At 43.2% G+C, this 17,684-nt stretch overlaps 1 protein-coding gene across 2 annotated transcripts in view; it reads right to left on the bottom strand.

The window, feature by feature from the left end:
- The window catches only part of GHR (growth hormone receptor), a 279,446-nt gene extending 262,447 nt beyond the window's left edge, over positions 1-16,999 (bottom strand). Inside the window, exon 1 of one of the 2 annotated variants that reach the window (XM_029216313.1) lies at positions 16,883-16,999. The gene's annotated coding sequence lies outside the window, so the exon portion shown is untranslated. Of the gene's footprint in view, positions 1-16,133; positions 16,186-16,882 lie in introns of those variants that run through there. The other variant, XM_029216311.1, reaches the window with a different exon arrangement.
- Between the last annotated feature and the right edge of the window lie 685 nt (positions 17,000-17,684).

Genomic DNA, 17,684 nt, shown 5'->3' with positions numbered 1-17,684 from the left:
AAGAAGGCAATGCATGCCAATACATGCCGTACGTAAGAAGGCAATGCCCGTGAGAAACTCAAGTGAGAGAAAGTGTGAGAGGCTTAATAAACACGCCAATGAAGTGCCAGGGAAAAGGAACAAGGGAGCTTGTAGCTGGAAATGGAGCAGATGCAGGAGAAGGATCGGAGCAGACATTGTGGAGTTTGACATTGTGGCCTTTGAGCTGCGCCTCAAAGGATAAGTAGAATGAGAGGATGCAAAAAATAGAGAGAAAGGCCACTGTGGAGGGAACAACATGAACAAAATTGTTCGGCAGAAACAAATGAGATATTTTGAGGGTAAAGGAGTAGTTCAGCTTGAAGCTCGGCAGAAAATCCAGATGGATAAGTAGGTTGGGGTAACATCACCCGGCTACGGATACCAGGCTAAGGAATCTGAAAATCAATCCTTAGGCTAATAAGATGATTTTTGAGAGCATGAGCGGTCAGAACAACAATTATTTAAGATGATTTGGCAATGGTGAGATGGAGCTAAAGGAGGATAAATAAGGGCTTCTATGGCTGTGGCTTCTGCTCCAACCAGTGTATGAGCTGAACACTGCAGTGATTCTTCTGATTAACGTTTACAGCTACTGTCAAATGGAAATCTATTAACTGCTTGTGGTGTCTTGCTTCACAAAGCTTTGGCTTCAAACACATCATTATAAAGTCTCTTGTCACTGGCACTGAGCGGTCTGTGTGCTTTCTATCTGCCCAGAACTAAGTGTTATAAGACCAAAGTGCCAAACAATACATACAGCAAAATGCTCATGATTCCCAGCAAAGACCAAACCAAACTTGTAGTGTAATGTTTATGTTCTACCTAGCACCTGCCGTCTATGAAGCACTTGACAAATGATTAATTAGATTGAGTATTTTTTGTTATTGTTGAATCCAGAGAAGACAGTGCTATAATCCGCCTTGGTGTCAGGTTAATTTTATGCATCCACCTGACTGGGCCACAGTGCCCAGATACATGGTCAAACACTATTCTGAGGGTTTTTGGATGAGATTAACATTGAAATCAGTAGACTTTAAGCAGATTGCCTTCCAGAGTGGGTGGACTCATCGAACCAGCTGATGCCCTAAATGAAACAAAAGACTGACTTCCCAGAGTTAAGAGGGAATTCTGCAACAGACAGCTTTTGAATCTGAAGTGCGACTTCAGCTCTGCTCCTGGGCTCCAGCCTGCCCTGCAAATTTTGTACTTGCTAGCTTCCATAACTGTGTGAGCTAATTCCTTGAAATAAATCTCCTATATACACGAACATCCTATTTGTTCTGTTTCTCCAGAGAACCCTACTCCCATGGTAAAACATGCCAGAGTTTTCACAACCTACTTCAGGTCTACCTGAATCTTCTTATGATCATCTTCTCTAGAAAATGCCCTTGACATGAAATTTATGGAATGACAGATAAGGGCTATGGGCTGGGGGTAGGAGTATCTAGCTAGATTTGCTGGGCTTTCTTAGGCAGTCGTTATACCTATGAGCCCTGTACATTTCATAAGCACTCCACTTAGCCAGACGTTAACTATACAATGACCTTATTTAATATGTAGAGAACAGAAGCGAGTTGTCTGAACTGAAAAAATGTGGCAGTGACGATCCTTATTACTGAATTCCAGGAAAAAAATTAATGTATTATACTTTCATATGTGATTTCAATTAATAACATTCTGACGCCATTGACAAGGTGAGTGGCCCATGATAGAGCCACTGAGTCCAAGGATCTAGGCTAACTGAGGGCCAAGCAGGCCCCTTATAGGAACCCAAGCCTCACATTCAGACCTCTGCAGCCAGGCTGACACCACCCCATGCCAAGTGAGCCAAAGTGCTGTCCCTCCAAAGAGACTGTAGTGAACAAATAATTACCATGTTTCTAGTTCCTGTTTTCATCAGTCAAATCCCAAAACACCAGATAATTTGTCCTGAATTGTACTAGCTTCCCTATAATAATTTTTCCTTCTTTGCTGTGGACTTCTAACATCAAAGAGAATAAGCAAGACGGCAAGACCTATGACTTCAATCTGTGAAGGAGGAAATGCATGGTTTTAAGAGTTTTTGTTTTATTTTAAAGGCACACTTTTTTTGACTGCTTTCTCTAATTGTGTCTTCATCTTGATTTCACACTGCTAGTATCTTTTATCATTATGGGCTTAATAACAATCACGTCATCATATTCCTGTTTTTTTTTTACACTACATCCTCATATTCCTTTAAAAAAAAAAAAAGCACTGGAATCACCAGTGAGCTTTAAATCATCTATGGGCCCCACCCTTAAAGATTCAAATTTCTTTGTTCTGGGGTGCAGCATCCTGTTCTGATCGCTGACCTCTATTCTTCTATCACATTTAATCAACTACTCTGACTTCTACTCTCTCTCTCTCCTGTCTTAACTTTTTTTTCTTAACCAGCTTAGATTCCTGGTTGATCATTTCAGAGGCTCCCTTGCTGCTGCCATCTTTTCATCACAGCTCTTTGACAAAACCTTAGGCCTAGATGACCCCACTTTCCCTGTGCTTGGCAATGGCTGAATGCCTCCAGAAAGCATCAAATACTTTTTAATTCTTTTAACAGTGTATCACCATGAATTTGTGAACATCAGCCTCAACTGGGCCTTCAAGAAATGACTAGGGATCCTACTAAGCTTTACTAATTTACTCCCTTTCATATATTCGAGCTTTCTCTGTCCTCCTCAAAAATCTGAAACTACTTCCTTTCTTTGCCAGGATTTCTTCCCTTTCTCTCTCCCATTCAGCAGCTACTTTTCAAAGAAGCCATTTCATAGAGACGCCTTTAACTTGCAGCTACCACACCTCGGCATCTGCACCCTTTCCTTCTTCCCTCCTAGTGCAGAAGGGAAGGAATCCTCTCTCCTCTCTGATTCCTCCAGCTGTCCTCAGAGTGGAACCCCTTCTATCTTCTTGGGAATCCTGTACGATTGATTACCCACCCTTTCTCTCTCTTCAACCCTCATCCTCCCCATTGCTCTTTCCCATCAACCCTTAGACAAGCTTGGGTCTCCTAACTTTAGAAACCTCTCCCTTAACGCTATTTCCTCCTCTAGTTAAAGCTCCATCCTTTTGTTCCCCTCCAGAGCCAAATGTCTTGAGCTATATCTCTATCCACTGTGCCCCTTTGTTCACACCCCCGCTCCCCATGACGCCTCATTCTGGCCTCTGCTCCATCATTACACCAGCCCAGCTCTCCCTGAAGTCCTTCCAGACGTCATTTTACTAACCCAAAGGACACTTACAGGGCCCTTTTTACTTTACCCCTCAGCAGCATCTGAAATGATTCTCTTTCCCTGGCCTCTGAGATGACACTCTAGCATCTTCTCTGTCACACTTTTCATTCTTATTTGTCAGCTTTTCTTCCACGTGGCTTTTAAATGTTGGAATTCCTCGTGGCTCAGAGCTACGCTTTCTTCTCTCACTCCATTTTCACCCTGTGAGCTAAGAGTGATACCTTTGTGACTTCAATACTGTGTCTAAACCCCTGACTTCCAAATTTATATCTCAAGACACCTCTGATCCAGGACCGAGACCACACGGAATCTCCTCACGGATGTCTTAAAAAGGCCTCCAACTGAAAATGGCCCCAAACCGAACTACTTTCTCCTAACCTATGCCTGGTCTCCCTCCAGTGTTCCCCGTTGCCCTGAAGAAGCCAAATACCGGGCAGTTTTCCATGGCGTCCCTCACACAATCATATCCAAGTCAGCACGAAGTCCAGTCTACTTTCCTTCATAAATAAGTGGTATATCTATTAACCGTAAGTAACAGTAAATCTCTCCACTTCTCCCCATCTTTATCACCACCACTCTGGCTCATGCTACCAACACCTCTGGCCTCCAACAGATTCAGAACACATCTCCCTGAACACCTCTGTCCACACCTCCTCCATCCATTCTTCATTATGGAACGAAGTGACCTCCTTCAAATGCGAACCTGATTGTGTCACTATTTTGCTTCAAAACCTTCAATGGTTTTCTATTTCCCTTTCTACTGATAAAGACTACAGTGCGGCCTGCAAGACCATGTGAGATACAGTCCCTGCTTACTTCTCTGGCCTCTTCTTAGGCCATGCTCCTTGCTCTCTGGGCTCTGGCCACACTGACTGTTTTCAGTTCTCAACATTACTGGGTACCTTTCTGCCTCCTGTTCCCTCTGCCCAGATTGCTCTTCCTTCTTCCTCTTACTTCTACTCCTTTAGATCTCAAATATCTTCCTTTGAAAGCCTTCCCTAACCACCAAGCCCCAACCTGAATCATGTCTCCTTATACTTTGATTCCATAGTACTTAAAACTGTTTTTCCTTATACTTGGTTAATGTCCTCCTCCATTCTAGACCATGAACTCCTGTGAGGCAGAGGCTATGTCTGAGTTGCTTACCATATGATAGTATTCTAGTACCTAGTCTCCTGCTCTGCTGGGCAAAGTATAGACTGAATTAAGGAGTGGTTTGTGAGTGACTGACTGAATGAATGATAGTAATGATGGATCTTTATACTCAGCTATCAATATTCATCTTTATCCTCCCCTGCAGCACAAACCCAGAATCAAGGTCAAGCATAAACTTTCAAGTCCAGTTCAATATAAAAAGTATTTTTTAAATACTTTAAAATAGGCTGCATGGAGGAAAAAACATTGAAAGGGAAGGACTAGCAGGGTCTGATCTGTGTTCTCCAACGTAGGGAAGGAAAACCAGTATCTCTGTATTCATTCTGAAAACCAAACAAGAGCTAGCCATATCCACTTCATGAATGAATTCCTTAAATTACTTAAATCACTTACTTTGTAGATATATAAGAAAAAAATCACTTTCACATATTTTTTTAAAAGGCAAATAATTTAGGATCTTCCATAAGGATCTTAAAATGCTCCAAATTCAGAACCGATACATGTACTAAAACCAACACTAACCTATCCCTTCCAGCTCTCAGAGTCCATCTTTAAATAAGTTTACAGTACTTTGTCCCAAAGTCTTATACAAATTCTTGGGCTTAAGCTCAAAAGATATTAATCAAAGTCCAAGTAATTTATTAAACTGCAAGTGGCCATAAAGCAGAGTTAATTCAATTTGGCAGGCAGAGCAAACCAAGACACGGCTTGACCTATGAGCTTTTAGGACCCCCTTTGAAAAGCTGAGTGAAATCACTAGGGAAGAGGTTAAAATTCAACTTTGTTTTATATCTCTCTTTAAATAATGGACAGTGCAAGCGTGCTCCTGACAATTTAAGATTTTGAGCGATAACTTACCAAACAAAATACTTCCTGAGTTTTCCCACAAGAATTTTTTAAAAGTTCAAAATGCTCTCTTCAACAATGTGGTTATTATTAATACCCTTCCTTTTAAATCATGGACTTTTAAGGCAGCTGTCCTTTGAATTACAAAATTCCCAATCCCAGGGAAGTCATTATAACTATTATGTTGACGGGGCATTAATATTTTACTACTCACATTTGGAAGCTGTTTTTTTTCTGGAAAATTTCTCCTTGCTGGATCAATATTTCAAAATTTAAGATTTAATAAAATTAAGACAATTTAGTTTTTTAATAATCAAGGCAGTGTTAGGCTGCCTTAGCTATCTATTACTGCATGACAAGTTAACTCAAATTTTAGCAGTTTCAAACAACAAGCATTTATTATCTTACAGTCTAGGGGCAGGGACCTAGAAGAGGCTTCGCTGGCTCAGGGTCTTTCACAAGGTTGCAGTCAAGTTGTTGGCGGGGAGGGGACTGCAGTCATTCTGAGGCTGGACTGGTGCTGAAGGCTCCACCTCCAAGGTCACTCGTATGGTGGCTGCTGTCAAGAGGCTTCAGTTTCACATTGGCTATTCGGTTGGGGGCCTGAGTTCTTCATTCCACACTGGCCATGGGACTCCCTCACTTTCTTTCCATGTGGGCTTCTCCATAGGGCAGCTCAAAACATGGCTGTTGGCTTCCCCCAGCGTGAACGGTCCAAAAGACAGAGCAACCAAGACAGAAGCCACAGTGCCTTTGAATGATTTAGTCTCCAAAGTTGCACATCTTCACTTGTACATTATTCTGTTCGTTAGAAATGAGTCACTAAGTCCAGCCCCCACTCCGAGGGAGGGAAACCTGGACTCCACCTCTTGATGGGAAGAGTATCAAAGAATTTGTGGACATATTTTTAAAACCACCACATAGGCAGTGGCTAGAAGCATGGGAGTTGGCCACATTCGGAATTAGGAAGAGCTGTGTTTGAATCTTGACCGTGCTACTTACAGCTGTGGGTCCTTGCATAAATTTAACTTCCCTATGTCATAGTTTCACCAAATGCAGAATCAGGTGGCTCATGGGGGTTTTGTGTGGGATTAAATAACATAACATGAAAAAAGGCCTTGGAATAGCCCCTGGTAATAGTAAGCACTTCCTTAATGTTGCCCATACAACAGTTATTGGTGAAGCAAACTATTGAGTGCCCACCGAGTAAAGAATACACAGTCCTTTGCCCTGTAGGAGCTTACAATCTCACTGTTACGAAAGTAAATCTGAAGTTAGACATAGAAAAGCTAATGTGACATAGAAAAGCTAGTTTTTCCTCTAGAAATCCAGGGGCTTCCTAAAGAGAAGAAGTACTTCCTAAAGAGAAGTGGTCAGAAAAGCAGTCTAAACAAAATAAGGAAATATATAACGGTTTAAATATTTTTGTTTGCCTGCTTTTTTAAAGAACAGAGGCTGTTCCTTCAACTTAAACGTTCTCAGAAGGGTTGTATATACAACAGATGAAAGCACGGCACTCTGCGGGTGGGAAGCATGCAGTGCAGCCAGCTTGGCCCTCTGCTCTGGACACCCCAAGGGCCCTGAGGGGGCTTGCTGGAGCACAGTTTGTAAATCTGCATTAACAGATTGTGCCTGTATCACAAACACAAAGGTCAAAGGTCAAATGGTCCTTTGACCATTTGATTAAAGGTCATGATTTAAAACCATGCCAACCTAAGGTAGCCATTTAAGTAAACAGTTTCATACATGTGATCTGAAAGGTAATGCTTTTTCTCCTTTAAAAATGTGCAATGCTTTAAACATTAGAATCTGAAGGGATTACCTTTCAGTCAATCCCTGTTTATTCCTTCTAAGAAAACAAAGACCATTTTTACATGATTGTCCCTTTGTATCTTCTTAGAAGTTAGGTCTCATTCTGAGCCAATACTTTGTGTTTTACATACACTGTGTTATTAGATACTAACTCTAAGCTTCCAACAACTTGTCATCAAAGCAAAAATTAACAGAAAGCCTTAAAGCCTATTCTTTTCTGAATTTAGAATTAGAGGTTAGAGGAATTTAAGCGTTGGTTAGCCTACATATCCATGTTGTTTATCTTCCCAGAGTCAAAGCTTGAATAATTTATAAAAATTTCTTCTGAATTTTATGCCCCAAGTTCCAAGGCAACCAAGGGTAATTTTCATTTGGGCTATTGAAAGTATAAAGATCAGTCAAAGACTTCACTGAATATTCCATATCTCTCATGGAATATGTAAAAAAAAAAAAAAAAAAAAAAGGATAGTAACTATGGAAAGACTGAGAAATGGATGTTAACTATCCAGACTTAAGCACATTATAAAATAATAAAATATTTGAATTATTACACAACATCAATGCCTGCTCTATAGAGGTGCTTTGCTTCCAAGCCTATAATTGGGCCCTGGATCAAAACTTTATTATTAGAGCATGGGGTAACTTTCCGATGAGCTTTACGGTCAATGTATGTGTATATCAAGATAACAGGTTTTACAATTATTAGTTAGGCTCTGAAAATGTTCCACAGATCCAAGGCTGACAGTTAATCCAGCTTACTAAGGAATATACCATGCATGTTTCATAATACAGTTTTGTCAAAGACTGCATGCCCATCAAAAGGCACCAGGGATAGGGGATGGGCAAGTGGAGAAATAAAAAGTTTATTAAAAAAAATCATATTGTGTTATCCAGTGCAAGATGCCTGTCCCTTCCCCAACCATGCCCTCTCACCCCTAATAGGGCACACTGCCTAATTTCTAACGGCCAGCACCTGTATTTCTCTGCCTGAAGGTTCTCTCTTGCATCTTCAGATTGCTTTGCCCTCCCGAATGTTAGTGACCAGGAATTAGTGACTGATGGAAGCTGGTGGGTAAATTATTCCAACTCTTTCAACCTTGGGTGAGAGGGCTCAGGTGTGTGTTTTGCCTGAGCTCCCAAAATCTCTCCAGGAAGATGACAAACTCCAGTTGCCAATGACGGTAACTTGCTTCATAACACACCCTTTATTGGCTCCTTTTGCTTCCTTTTTTCACTTTCTCAAACAAACTTTTACCTGAATCCTTGTGTTATGGCTTTCTTCTGAGAGAAATCCAAACCGAGATGCTACTCATAACTATATTTGCTGATCAAGTGAAGTGGCTATTGAATATATCAGTTTAAGGTCATTTATGGAGAGAGATTATAACCATCCTGGATTATCTTTGGTCCCTCACTCCATACCATGAGGAAATCTCACCAAATTATAAATACACTAGGAATTGGCACATGAAAGTCATGCATTTTTGGACGTGTGGAAGGAAAATAAATTTTTGGAAGAATGCTAACAAAACTTCCATTAACTACTTAAAATGCATTCATTCAACCAAAACTTACGAAGGATTTTCTATGGGATATAAAGTGAACAGAAAAGGTCACTACTATTAGGGAGCTTACATTTTTGTTGGTGGAGATGGACAAAAAATGGAAAAATAAATTAATAAATAAGATAATATTAGATAGTGGTAAGTGCTGTGAAGAAACTAAAACAGGGTTATACAATAGCATGACGTAGATGGGGAAAGGTTACTCTAGCTAGGGGTCAGAGAAGTCCTTTTGAGAAGGTGACATTTGAGCTGGGGCCTGAATTACAAAAGACGACCAGTCCTACATGGATGCATATGTGTATAAATGTGTGTGTACACACACACACACACACACACACACACACAATCACACCTCCATCATATCACAGAGTCAGGCCTGAAGAGGATAATGTCCTTTCATAAGGTATTATCTCTCTATCCTCCATAAAATACAGACCATGCAGTTATTAAAAATAGGAGGCTTACTTGTTAGATATGCATCCTAAAGTATAATATTTACATCTACAAAAGGAAAGGACAAGATGTCTGAGACTGCTTTAAAATACTCAGGGGCACGGTGGAAAGATGAAAGAAGATTAGCAAAATATTGATGACTCTGGAAGCTGAGTAATGGGTACCTGAGGCTCAAAATACTATTTTCTTTACTTTGTTTATGTAAAATTTCCCACAGTCAAAAGTATTTTTTTAAATAAAATGTATATCAAAGATAGAGAATTCCCAAAGTTATAGAAATCCCACCTCACCAAATTTTCATCCACAAATTAGGAGTTCAAGCAGGAAAGGGTCCAGTGGAATCATGAAGGTGTAAAGAAAAACTCTGGACTATGCAATGAGAAAGGAGGTTACAGGATACCCCTTCAATGGAATGCTGAGCTGGCAAACTGGATATGTCTCCCCAGTCCTACTGAGTCCTACAGAAAAATTCAAAATGTCTCCGTCTTGCTTCAGATATTAAAAATTTCTAGATGTTTCCAAGGCCCTGAACAAGATCCACTTTGGGAAGTTGGTCATCAGGTTTGGGTGCCATCATTAATCTAAGGAGAAATATACCAAATTTGCATTACGAGCTTAGATCCTAGTTATCACCTGATCCTATCCACGTCCCTTTGTCCCCAACTCTCCACATACTTCTTGTCAACAATTCAATTTCTGTGTTTTACTACATACTAACGTCATTAATAAAATATTTATTGAATGTTTATTCTATGACAAGCAGAGTACTGTTTTGCCAATGTCCCTATTGGAAATAAGATGCTACACTGACTGCTGATAGGAAAGAAATCCTTCCTCTTCATTTTGCTGCTCTTTCTTTAATATTTCAGACTTGCTAGGTATAAAAATGGTGTCTTTTCTTCAGTCATCATCATCTTGTCCAGGGATTCTAGTATTTTCTTCTACTCCTTTGGGAAGAAGCTACTGTAGAGGTTTCGTCTTTAGGAATCTTTTTATTTCTCCTTCACATATGCTTTTCAAGGCTCTTCTTTACTTTGCTTTACCAAATTGAGGTTTTCTGGGATAACAATAACAGAGCTTGAAGATGTCCAAAGAAGCAGCTGACAGGGTGAAGCAGGATCATATGCCATCATCCTGACCAAGGACAAAGGCTGATTTCCTGACCGACAGCAATCAAAATTGGCAGTCTGACTGAAGATTCTCATCAGCCGTCATCAGACTTGAGATGGGCTGTTTTTTGAATCATGGTCGCACCTTCTATTTTAATGAGCATGCGGAGAGAACTATGTAAGACTCTGCTTTGTAATGGTCTCACTCTACTTTTTTTTTTTATATGGCCACTCAAAGATTAAAAAAAGATGGATGTGGTGCTTACTATGATAAAGTACATTTTTTAAACAAGAAAAAAAAGAGCTTTTCTTTGTACCAGTGACTATCATATTTCTAATAAACTAAAGGAACAAGGAGGGATGCCTCTTTTAAGGTTTTTAATTATATACTACTTTAAATGTTTCATTCGATAAACAACTGAGGATACAATCAAGGAGTTATTATAGCAAATGTCTAGCATAGCAGGCTGTCCACCATAGATAAATACATCAAGGCACCTGTTCAGTTTGCAAGCCCTTTTGGTTCTACTGCTGACTGAGGGATTTATCAGGGTGCTTTCTACCACCGGCGCCAAATCTCCATGAAGTGAGTGTTTTCCCTAGGATACACTTTCCACTTAGAAGCCCAGCCAGCTGGGGGATAGACTTGTTTATGTTTAAACGAATTCACAATATAAGAAGAATAATTCACTGGGATTATAATGATATTCTTCTAAAGAAAACTGACTGAAGTCTAGTCAATAACAAAAGACGCAAGCCCTAATCAGAGCAGTAAACACATCTGGAAGTTTTAAGCACTCTGTAGAAGAAATTATCTACTGATTTTGGAATGGAATATTTGAAGGTAAGTTGAGATGCGAATCACACAAGCCCAACAATTTCTGACAAAAATCACTGCTTTCCTATGAATCATTAGTAAGTGAAATTTGTGCCTGACCTAAGGCTTCATTTACCTATATGAAAAGGTAGTGAGAAACACCCAACAAAGAAGTTGAGACTAAACAATGACCCTCTCTGTCATCCTTCTTTTAAGGGTCTGGTACTCCTCATGGAATTTTCTTTAGCTCAAAGCACAAACAACAACAAAAGAAAGGCAACTACTTCAGAAAGAACTCCTGCTTCAGACCATGATGAGCTGTTATTGTTTAGAATGGGAGCTGGAAGCACAGATGTGATTACATTTTTATCTGTTTTACTTCATTGATTAAAAAAAAAATTAATGGCAAGGGAAAAGAATCAGCAAACACTATTTCCTGATGCTTATATTCAAAATTGTTGTGTATTGTTAAATAAGTGATATAAATTATAGCTTCACTGTCCAAAGCAGCCCACATTAATTCAACTAACACTCTTCCCACAACTGCTATGTTTACAGCATTCAGCAGAGTGGAAAAATATAAAAATGAATAAAATTTATTTTCTGCTCTTGAAAAACCCACAGCCTAGCAAGGAAGACAGATATGTAAAAAGACCATGAAACTGGAAATGAGTGAAATAGGTGTTCCCGCAGACATTCAAGCAAAGCCCCAAAAGAGCTGAGAGAAGACAGAAATTCAATAATTTGATGGATTCAAACATAGCCCTGAAAAGAATCCTAAGAGGTCATCTTGTTTACTCCTCTTTTTTTGTTGTTGTTTATGTTATTAATGTGTAAGAAATATGAAACCCAAGAAATTCAGTAGTTTGCAACAATTACAAAGCCTGTTAGAGGCAGAGCTTAGAGGGGACCCAGGTTTCCTGACGCCCTAGTTTACTATTATTTCACATGATGCCATCCTAACTTGCAGGTTTCTTATATCAAAGTTGAACTTTGGTTTAGAACTTATATGTCCAAATACTTATCAGTGGGTCTAGCAAACACACACACAAACAGACACACACACACACACACACACACACACACACACACACACACACACACGCCAGGGGGACAGCACGGACAACTTCATCTAAGAGCACAAGACTCTCATTGGCCCCTTGTCCTGACTGAGGGTCTGTGCACACAGTAGGGCCTTCTGATAGGCCCAGATGTCAGTCTATATCACAGGTTGGTTTTCTCTCTTTGCCAAGAAGAAAGGGTCATTTCTTTCACATCCAGACTTGCTGAAATAAACAACACTGTCGTCATCGTCAACCATAAACATTTCCTGCAGGAAGACAGAAGATTCTCATCTGTGTCAGATTCTCAGCTGGGAAACTCATAATTTAGTCAAGAAGCCTCAGACAGATACACAAAAGAGAAATCAATCATAACAGATAGGTGTCTAATGCAAAGTACAGGCCATAAATGCTACAGACTTTGTGTGGAAATGCCTCAGCCCCAGGCGGTAGGCATTAGAATTCTCACAGAGGAGAAAAGTGAGTCTCAGAGGAGTTAATTTGCATGTTGGTGGTAAAGCTCAGACTCAAACTGAGCTCTGATGGGTCCCAAAGTGGTTGTCTTTGAAGCACACCCTCTCCCCTGTGTGTCCTGTGTATACCAGCTTTGCTTCCTTACTCCAAGGAGAGGACTTGGTAAGTGAGGAGCTTCAGGGAACTCCCTTAGGGCTGATGGCCAGATACACCTGCTCTAGACTTCCCTGCGGCATTGGCAAGCATTTACCTCCAGAGGAAGATGAGGTTGTGGACTCAGTTCATGTCCTGTATGGACACCTTAAATCCCGGTTTCCTGAAGAAGCGTTTCTGTCTGATGTACTTTCACCTTATTTATGGCCAGATGGCATAGTGTCTAGGACTTGGATAGAACAAGCCTTCAATAAATGCTGATTGCTAGTGCTGACTCATGCTCATGGAAGCAGACACAATGAGGTCCATGAAAAGAACACCTTGCAATGTAGTCTCTACCTGTCTGTACAAGCAGTGGCAATTTGCTTGTCTTCAGAACATTCTACTTCTGCTGTTCTGGGGCTTGGTATTCCTTGATAGTAAGAAATTAGGTAGCTGTCTTCACTGCATGTAGAATTCTATTTACCTGCAAAGTATTATACTTTCCACAGATTTTTTGGGAGTTCAGGCATGAACAAATGTTTTGAAACTATCGTCATAATGTTTTGACTGTGGATGATTAATAATCTGAAAAGAATGAGTTGTTTACAGGTTTGAAATTAGTGAACAGTGTAATGAGATGGCTAGAACAGCTTATGAATATTAAGCTGACTTAACAGATATAGAAAGTCCAGGACTAAGGATTTCACATCTCTGTTCTCAATGACGTACGTCAGGAGGGATGGAGAGAATGTGGACTCGAGGCATCCTGGTCAGGGCAGAAAAGGGTGGCACCCCACAGTGGGTGAGGAACAGCTCCAAGAACAGGCAAAAAAGAATTCGGGAAGAAGGAGCATACTGTTTGTTTCCCAATACAGCACTTAAAGGGAAGAGAGGTTAGATTCATTGTGTGTGGTTCCAGCAACTTAATACTAGGCCAGTGAGCAGAAGAAAGTGTTGATTCAGTACAGGCAGAACTCTCTAAACATAAATCTCCCCTAGAATGGACTGGCTAGTGAGGAAGCAGGATTTCCATCTGATTATTTCCAGGGAGAGGTAAGCTGGCCCACCGACATGGAGGGCTACTGAAGTGGAAGTTCTTGCCCCCGTAGGGAGTTACCTATAAAGTCGGTGATCATACTAATCAACCATGTTATTGAGTATATTGTTTACATTATATTGCCCTGGGTTGAAAAAAAATCACTTGCCAAAAAGACATCCTGTGTTGCCTTGTTTGCCCGATTAGCAAAGGTCTGGCTTCAGCCTTACTGAACTTCAGTTCTTATCAATTCAAGATTCAGAAAGTGATTCCGTGATTTGAATACTCATATTATTTGTCACTACCACAGATATTATAGGGTTTTCTTTTTATTTATTTATTTATTTACTTTTTGTGCGGTATGTGGGCCTCTCACCATTGTGGCCTCTCCCACTGCGGAGCACAGGCTCCGGACGCGCAGGCTCAGCGGCCACGGCTCACGGGCCCAGCCGCTCCGCGGCATGTGGGGTCCTCCCGGACCGGGGCACGAACCCGTGTCCCCTGCATCGGCAGACGGACTCCCAACCACTGCGCCACCAGGGAAGCCCAGGGTTTTCTTTTTTAAGAAGAAAAAGTGACGGTTTGTATGGACGCATGTGAACACACTAAAAAATAGAAGTTACTTTCATTATTGACATACTTTTAAAAAATGTCTTCCCTGAAAGTAAACCAAATCTCCAGAATTGTGCAGTTTACCAGTGGAATGACCAGAGAAGCTTAAGATTAGCAGATTTAAAACATATAACCCATGCCTTTTTTCTGAGCTAAACAATTCGCTGTGCCGCATTCTCAGTGTATCACTCAGATTTATCTTTACATTAACAACGCTTACCAGCAGATAGCCAAAAAGGCTCGCCAAGTTGGACCAACTTCAAGATTTGTTTCCATGCTGGGGTGCTTCACGCGCTTAGCAGAAGCAGAGGGCAGCTCGGGCTCATTTATTACATTATGCTATAAACATTCTGTCTTGAGATAACAAGATACTCAACACAATTCCATAGGTTACTAAGCACCGTATACATCTGTTAACACAGGCACTCGAGATAGCATAGAAAAGGCATCTAGAATCCATTTTGAAGAGGTTTATGATGCGAAGTCTGCTGTCTAAAAACTAACAGTCAAAAACACAGCCCCAAACTCTGCCTAGAACAAATATTTGCAAGGCAAAGTTATGCTCAGTTTGGAAAAAAATGCACTCGTGTCGTCGCTTTGTCGATGCATTTATAGATTTTCATTTCACACCTCTGCCCATTAAGTGTTGGTTTTCCATGCCATTCAGGAGACCCAAGCTATAATTTCACTGTGATATATTTACTCCAAAAGAAAAGCTGAATGTTGACTCACCAACTTTCCTTAGACTCATGTGAAGCAAAAAGTTTACAAGGGTGGAAGAAGATGAGAGATGGGACATACTTAAGTTACGAATGAAGTTTTCCAGTGGTCTCTGGGCTTAAAACACATCCTTCCAGCTCCATCTAAAGTCCATCTGAAGGGAAACCACGAATGGCCCTTGAAATCTAATCTGGGAACACTGAGCTTTGTTTTTCTCAAAAGGAAGAAGAATCCTCAATCACAGAAAAGATGGAACCAACAATTCTGTCTACTAAATCATTTTATTTCATTCCTATCCAGCATTTTAATTTCTGGAAATGTTTCAATACTATAGACCTCCAAGGTCTATACCCTGGCACCCCAGAGAGGAGGACTTCCAGGATGACACCACCTGCTCAGGTGAGGAAAGATGAGTGCCTTCCCAGGCACACACACCAGGGAGTCTAAACACCCCAGAGGCTGTGCACAACAGTACCCTGGGAATCTCAGATCCACGGATCCAACCTGGGTCCGCGTCGCCGGGCTTCTGAACCCACACATTAACACATCTCCTAGACCCTCCGTCCTCCTATGCAGGTCTCCTGAGAGCTCCAGAAACCTCCACCTCCAGACTTTCGAAGGCAAAGGGATTAGTATTTTAAAGTCCGTGGTACTTAAATCCTGTACAGAAACTCCTGAGACTTCCCAACCCTCTGACCTCCTGTTACCTTTCCCTGTCCCTTCCAAGGTCTCCTGGCGGCACAAACAGGCGGGCGGCACCTCTCTGGCCTCCTCCCCCCAACCCCCCTGCACACCCTACTGGCTCAGACTCCGACACGCCCCCCCAGGCGCACACACGCGCGCACACACACAGCGCGCACGTACACCCATTCAGCCCACTGACCCTGCACCGGGCCACCCACTCCCACAGCATGACCCCAGCAGGCGGTATACCCCCAGCTCAGGCTCATATATAAAGCACTCACCCCAAAATAGACTTCCCTGTGCATCCGCAAGTGGGTGACCCTGCCCAGCACCCTCTGCGCGCCGCCGGAGTCTTCTCCCCCAGACCCGTCGCTACCCCACTCACCCGCGCGGCTCTCTTGCCTCGGGCAGTTCTGTCAAAACTTTAAGCCTGGTTGATTTCATAACCACGAGTGTGTTCAGGGCTGGAGGAGTTCGGCTCGCCACGATCTCCACCCACCCCAGCTCATGGGGACTGGTGGCCGTGACTCTAACTGACCCCAGCTCCGCTGGTGCCAATGCGCGGCTGCAGTCCGCAGAAACGCGCAAGGGTGGTGCGCTTTGGGAAGGAGCGCGCGGTGTAGAGGCGCACAGCCGAACAACCTCCCCTCTCCTCCCGCGGCGCAGCCAGGGACCTCTCCCCGCTTAGCAGCGAAGCCTCAGCAGTTCCTGCCCCAGCCCGGCCGGCTGATGATGTCAAACAGAAACAGTCGCAAAACTTCTAAGACTTTAACAAAACTGGCTTCGGAGGAAGCCCCTCCAGGCACCGTAAACGCGGGTGGGAGCAGGCGCCAGCGTGGGATGGTTCGCCTGTCACCTCCAACTCCCTGACGCCCCCACCCACTTACACATACACACACGCACACGTTCAGAGCGTGGATCGGGTTACAACTACCCACCAGCAGAAAACAACTTCTTGGTGAAGAGGAGGGGAGCAGTGCCAACCCCCAAGTCACCAGGACAAAAATTATCCGTGTAAATACATAAGACAGATCCCCACTTTCATAAACAACTGGCGTCCCAGGCTCCACTCCCAGGCCCCCCGACACAACATGGGGAAAATCAGAGCCCGATTCCGGAGCTCCCTTCCAGTACCTCCGAGCCTCGCCTCCGGAGAGAGAGAGCGGTTCGCGGCCGCGCTGGGGCCGAGGGCGCGGGGCCCTCCGGCCTGCGCGGCCCCAGCCCGGGGTCCTCGCCGCTGCCTCGGCTCAGCAGCAGCAGCCGCCGCCGCCGCCGCTGCAGCAGCCGCCGCTGCTGCCGCCGCCGCCGCTCCCTAGACCGCCTCCTCTTCCCATGGCTGCGCCCTGCTTGGCAGCTCCCGGGCTGTCAGGCTTGGGGAGGGGGAGGGGAGGGGTGAAACGGGAAGGGAGGATGGGAGGGGAGGGGAGGGGTGAGAACCGGCGGGCGCCGTTCACTAGGGGTCACGCCGCGCCCGGCCCGCCGCCCTCGGGACCCAGGCTGCCGCAGCGAGGGGAAGCGGGAGCTCAGGGCGGCTGGTTCGAGACCCGCTGGGGAGGCGCCGAGCGCAGTTCGGACCGAGCACTCCGCGGAACTGGGATGAAGCGTTCCCCGGCGAGGAGTTGGAGTTGGTGCGTGTCACTCTCATCTGGGCTGCGCGGCTCCTCCTAGAGGAAAATATTGGTAGTTGCAGGACACTTCCTTCCTCTCCGCCCACCCCTGTTCCCAAAAAAAAGGCAGGACCTAAATGAACCTAAATGCAGTCAACAAATTCAAGGGAACGCTTACAGAAAGGTTAGCTTTCTGCTGGAATGGGGGCAGGGGGGGGGGGGGGGGGGAAACGGACAAGACAGCTTGGAAAGCGTAACTGGCAAACCAAACATTGCCTCTTTACACCTGCAACCAATTTCCAAACTCCTGCTCCCTGGGGCATGGTGAA

The sequence above is a fragment of the Monodon monoceros genome, unplaced genomic scaffold (genome assembly GCF_005190385.1).
Source record: "Monodon monoceros isolate NGI ecotype Baffin Bay Population unplaced genomic scaffold, NGI_Narwhal_1 Super_Scaffold_12, whole genome shotgun sequence".
In the NCBI taxonomy this organism is placed as follows: domain Eukaryota; kingdom Metazoa; phylum Chordata; class Mammalia; order Artiodactyla; family Monodontidae; genus Monodon; species Monodon monoceros.
Note: the sequence above shows the minus strand (reverse complement) of the source record. Positions and strands in the feature narration are given on the sequence as shown.